The sequence below is a fragment of the Sapajus apella genome, unplaced genomic scaffold (assembly GCF_009761245.1).
Source record: "Sapajus apella isolate SASKATOON/1434 unplaced genomic scaffold, GSC_monkey_1.0 scaffold23, whole genome shotgun sequence".
NCBI lineage: Eukaryota > Metazoa > Chordata > Mammalia > Primates > Cebidae > Sapajus > Sapajus apella.
In genome coordinates, this window is record NW_022436963.1 from 32,193,708 (window position 1) to 32,199,157 (window position 5,450).

A 5,450-nucleotide genomic window follows, 5' to 3' on the forward strand; every position below is an offset into this window, starting at 1 on the left:
AGCTTTGTAATTACACTTTAATGAGTTCTTATCTTGAAGAGATAGATTCTGAAATATTTGCAGAAGAAATAATCTGATGCCTGATATCAGCTTCAGAAGAACCCAGGATGGGACAGGGATGGGTTGTAGGTAGATGGTCATCAGATCTGTGTACTGGGTACACGGCGGTTCATTGTACTGTCCTGTGGTCTGTTGATTAGGTTCAAAATTCTTCCTAATTCAAAAGCTTACAAAGGGACCTTGGTAAGCTCATCCAGATTTCAACCCCACAATATGGAGAGCACTCAGGTCCGAAGAGTTCCTGCTCCTCAGTTCCCTGCAAAAATAGCGCCAGGCGAGGTCCAAGGCGAGGGTGATGCTTTCATGGGGGTCCCACCAGCAGTATCGTGATCTTCAATGGCTCAGCGACTTGCAGCCCTTGAGCATTTGACCAAGCATGACTTGGACGCCGGCCAGCATGCTCAGGCACCGGGTCCAGCCGTGCTTGTACTTGCGTTTGTTGTTGCTCAAATAATACTCATTCCTGCAAGCCTTGCCCCAGGCCTGCTGAGGGTTGGGGAGGCCCCAGGCGTCCAGGAACCCCAGCCAGGCTCGTGGCTGGAGCTACCTCCCATCCAGCAATGCTGCAGACCTACTTGCAGGGCCCAACGGGGATCCAGTCAAGAAAGCCATGTCTACAGTCATTCCTGAAGTCCTCCATTTCTGTTTTTGACAACCCTCCACTTTCCACTCAGAGGGGATAGCCCCAATTTTAATATTAGAAATTGGGAATCTTGAATAGGGGAGGGAGTTCAAGAGATCTTGTATCACTCATATTGGTATTTCTTGTCCTCTCTTTTTGAACCCTGGAGAATGAATGGATTGAATGGACTGGAAGAGTTAAGGCTCCTTGTGAGTTTCCTACCCCACCAAAAGAAAGGTTTGAGTATTTTGGGTGCTGACTCAGAGTTTCACAGTGTAGTATCATGGGTAGAATGCAAGATGACACTGAGCCCTTGAGTTCTGATCCTGGTGACAGTAAACTGCCATCCCTGCTTTTATAAGCTGGCTTTGCCTTTGGGTATTGATGTTTTTATTTGTAAGATTAAGACAGTAGATAAAATTTGGAATTCCAAAACTAACTCATGCATCAAAAGATGCATCCTTTCCCCAATAAGTCTAGAAAAGTCTCTTATGTTGGAGACTGCCTAGATGTCTCCTAAATCTAATTTCTCTTTTTTGTTGGTTCTCAGCAAAACTACATTTACCAGCCTCACCTTTAGTGGGCCAGGAGGTAACATGCTAGTCAATGGAATGTGAACAGAAATCATGCACATTACTTCTAGGGGAGTCCATAAAATTCCACTGCAGTGATTCTCCATACTCTTCCACTTTTTAATTTCAGCTTAATGCCCACATCATGACCTTAGGAACCAAGTATTGAAGATGTGAAGCCATACCTGAATGGAGCCCAACTCTCTTAATGACTATTTATTTACTTATTTTGAGACAGAGTTGCGCTCTGTCACCAGGCTGGAGTGCAGTGGCATGACGTCAGCTCTCTGCAACCGCCGCCTCCCGGGTTGAAGTGATTCTCTGCCTCAGCCTCCCAAGTAGCTGGGATTACAGGCACACATCACCATGCCTGGCTAATTTTTGTATTTTTCGTAGAGAGAGGGTTTCGTCATGTTTACCATCTAAATGACTATTTTGAGAAGAACCAATTAACAATCAGGAAAAACAATCTTTGATTTTATTTGTGCAAGAAATAAATTTTAGTTTATTGAAATCATTCTTCATTTTTGGATTAGTTGTAATAACTGTTATTAACTCATATTTAGGAATCAGTCTCAGGTTGGTTTGGATCACATGCCTTTCTAAAACAATTAATTTTAATATTTCTGGTACGTGTGCGTACATTGAGGGTGTTATTATTTTATCATTGGCAAGATTTGGGTCATGTGCTTATCCCTAAAGAAGGTTCAGTTCTTCTCAAAGCACCTGGGTTTAGTATGACTGAGGAGTGAGGGATGTTTTCAAAATATCGTTAGATTGTGTTAGGAAAAAAGCAATTCGAAGTAGGCTGAATATCAGATGTCTTACACAAATTACACATTCTCTAAGTCTGCTGAAGCCTAAGCTCCGTTTTGCCCTGCAGTCCTTGGTCTTACTGGCTTTTAGTAAATTTGTTGAATGCATGAGTGCATGTATAGAAAGAAATAAGAAAATTAGCTCAAAAATCTTGCCTTTTCCTCAAGTGCAGCATTATTTAAATGAATTTGAATTTCCTCAACTCTCTTTCTCCCATTGCCCTTGCTCAACCATAACCTAAGCTGCACTTTAAACAGAGCATGGATTTAATGAGTCAACACAAGTCCCTTTGCAATTTGCTTATGTTGCTTATGCTCTGACTGTGTCTATAATATTCACATCCTCACGGGTCTTTGAAGCTATGCATGAACACATAAACATGGCAAACAACCATGTCAGCAAATTATGTTTATATTGACAACATCATAGCATATAGAAATATATGTTTTGGCAATTTCTGATTTCACTTTAGAAATTATTATCATTAACATAATACAAACAGTAAAATAACAATCATTTATAAACTCCCTACAAGAGGAAAACAATGTGAATGTGAGTCCATTCCTTTCTAGTCCTTAATTATCTGTGTGTGTGTGTGTGTGTGTGTGTGTGTGTGTGTGTGTGTACATGTGCGTGTGCATCTCCTTGTTGCTCCCCAACATCTGGGAGTTAATGCTGGCACAGTCTGTTATCAACATAATCCTGTTCTCCTTGGAGCTGACAACTATGTTAGAGTCTAAAACTGCAGTATAACAATATTTCTTTACTATTCCCTCCTAGAAGGTTTTCCATTGATATTGAATCTCTTTAATTAGGTTCTCAGATGTCCTTGCCCAATTGTTCTTTCTACCTTCTTTCTTTCTTCTTCCGCATCTTTCTCCCCTCATTCGACAGTGTACTCAGGGTCCCAGGTTGTCATTATCTTGTCTATGTCTCCTGTGTTCACGTCTAGAGTAAACTCTTCCTGAAATGTTCCCCCAAAACAAGGAGGGCAACATCAGACACCTACAGTTTTCAGAGTGGAGCATCTATAAAGTAAACAAAACAACTAAAAATAGATCTTATGGATTTACTGAAATTACAAAACATATGGAATTGTGCCTGACATATAGGAAGCACTTGTTTATTTTGTTGACTTTATTGTTGGTTGTCTTTTATAACAATTTGAATGCATTTTAAAGTCTACCTCCCCAGCTAGGATGGACAATGATGAGATAAAGTGGTAAAGGAGACAGAGGATTCCATTCTGACATGCATTTATATTTTGACACATTTGAGATCACACTGAATATAAAAATGTATTTCATGTATTTTACTCAGATTTTTAAAAGAGCATTTTCTCGTGTCATTAAAAATTTCAATGTGAAGTGACAAAATCCAGTAACAGTGATATTTTTTATTACTCTGAAGTTCTATCAGCTTGAGAGGTAGAGATTGTTTACTTCCAGCATGAGCCTATTTATGAATTACTACTGATCTCAACGTTAGTTAAAAACCCAAGGCATTTGCCCAGCTAATTTATTTGTCCATTTATTCATTTAACTAATATGTATTGAGGCCTTATTATGTACTGAGCACCATGGTAGCTGCTAAGGATACCAAAGAGAGCAAACCAAATATGACTTTTATTGCCATAAATCTTGCATTCTGGAGGGAGAATAATAAACCAAATAATTATATTAGTGTATTATTATAGTTTGAAGTGAAGTAAAAGTAGAACAATAAAGGATAATACTTTGGAAACCTTACTTAGCTGTGGAGCTGGCAAAAAAGGAAACTTTAGGAAAGTGTCTTCAGGAAGAGATGTTTGAACTGAGAGTTTAATGGTAGAAATTGACAAGCAAAGGGGGCAGGAAGAGCATATGCAATGGCCCTGAGGTAGTAAAGAGAAAACCCATTTGACAAACTGAAGGAAAGCCAGGGTGACTAGAATTTAGAGAGCAAGGGCAGGGATGAAAATGGGGAGGAGGATACAGGGGGAAAACCAGGCCTTCGTCCTGTAAGGGATTTTGTACTCCATTTGCAAGGCAATAAAAGTCTTTGAATGGTTGGGCCCAGATGGTATATTTGTGCAAAACACCATCAGCAGAATTAAGAGAAGCGAAATATCTTTCATTTGGGATTTTGCAGATCATATTAAGCAAGAAAGCATTATTTCCAATATTTAAAAAATTCCGCAAGAATCTATAAATATAGCATTGAAATGGCTATGCAAACTTCAATTATGAATCAAAATGCTGAGGGAGTAACTGGTAGCTTGTGTTAATCAGAAGCTTTGATTGACTTCTTAATTAGGCCTTTAATGGGTCTAAGAAAACAAAGTTAGTATAGCTTAATGTATCTTCCTAGACAAAATCTTGCAATATGTGGAGTCATTTGTGGGAATATAGGGAATAATTCAATGAGATGCTCAATGAAGAACAAAGTCTGGGAACCACCAATGTATAGTGAGAATCCAGTTGTGGTGCGGGGAAACACTGGAGATTGGAATTTTTTGAGTGTTGTCAGGGAGGTAAACTAGTGAAAAGCTAAAGGAAGAGAGCTCCCCATAGCTTCTAGTAATCCCCCAGTGCCTAAGAATTTTGATCATACTAGTCTCAGAAAAGAATGCCCTGAAGTCAAGTAAATGCAGGGAATACTCATGGTGCGTATGTGGTTGTGAGTGTCATAATTAATGAGTTAACAGAAACGAATACATTTATATGATTTCTGATAGATGGATAGATGAAAAATATGTACGGCCATCCAGATATATGCACTGTCCAACAAGGAGCACCTGAATATTTGCAAACATCTGGTAAAGAGTAGCATGTTTTATTTTTCTTGATATGTGATACACGCACACACATGCACATTTACATGTTTGTGTGTGTGTGTATACCGGTATTAACTTAGAACAATTTCCCATGTAATAGTACATTATTAGAAGGCTTTAAATTCCTAGTTCATTTCTTAGATCCCATCAGACACCTACATACCAAGAGCAATGGCAGTGATTCTTGCCCTTCATTGTGCAGTGGTCTTGCTTGGAGGATTTTTGCACCACGCATTCCTGAACTCCACTGCAGAAGTTTGGATTCGGTTAATCTGAAGTTAGGGTTAACTATTTGTATTTTAAATAAGTTCTCATATGATGCTGCTGGTTTGAGGACCACACTTGGAATGCCACTGCCCTGGAGAGCACTTTACATATATAATCAACCAGGGGAAGATTTGAGATGCAGGCAGAAGACGAGTAAATAAAATCAGAGGGTATCCATCAGATGTTTTTGTTAGCCTTATGTCTAGGACTAGGAGAGTTTGTTCTGTACAGAAGTGATTCACATTCTATTTCAAATTCTCCATTCAAATATAATAGGAGCATATTTCACCAATCACAT

The 5,450-nt window shown here is 39.1% G+C and overlaps 1 pseudogene; it reads right to left on the reverse strand.

Annotated features, from left to right (window-relative positions):
- Positions 1-259: 259 nt before the first annotated feature.
- On the reverse strand, positions 260-672 carry LOC116559233 (annotated as a pseudogene).
- Between the last annotated feature and the right edge of the window lie 4,778 nt (positions 673-5,450).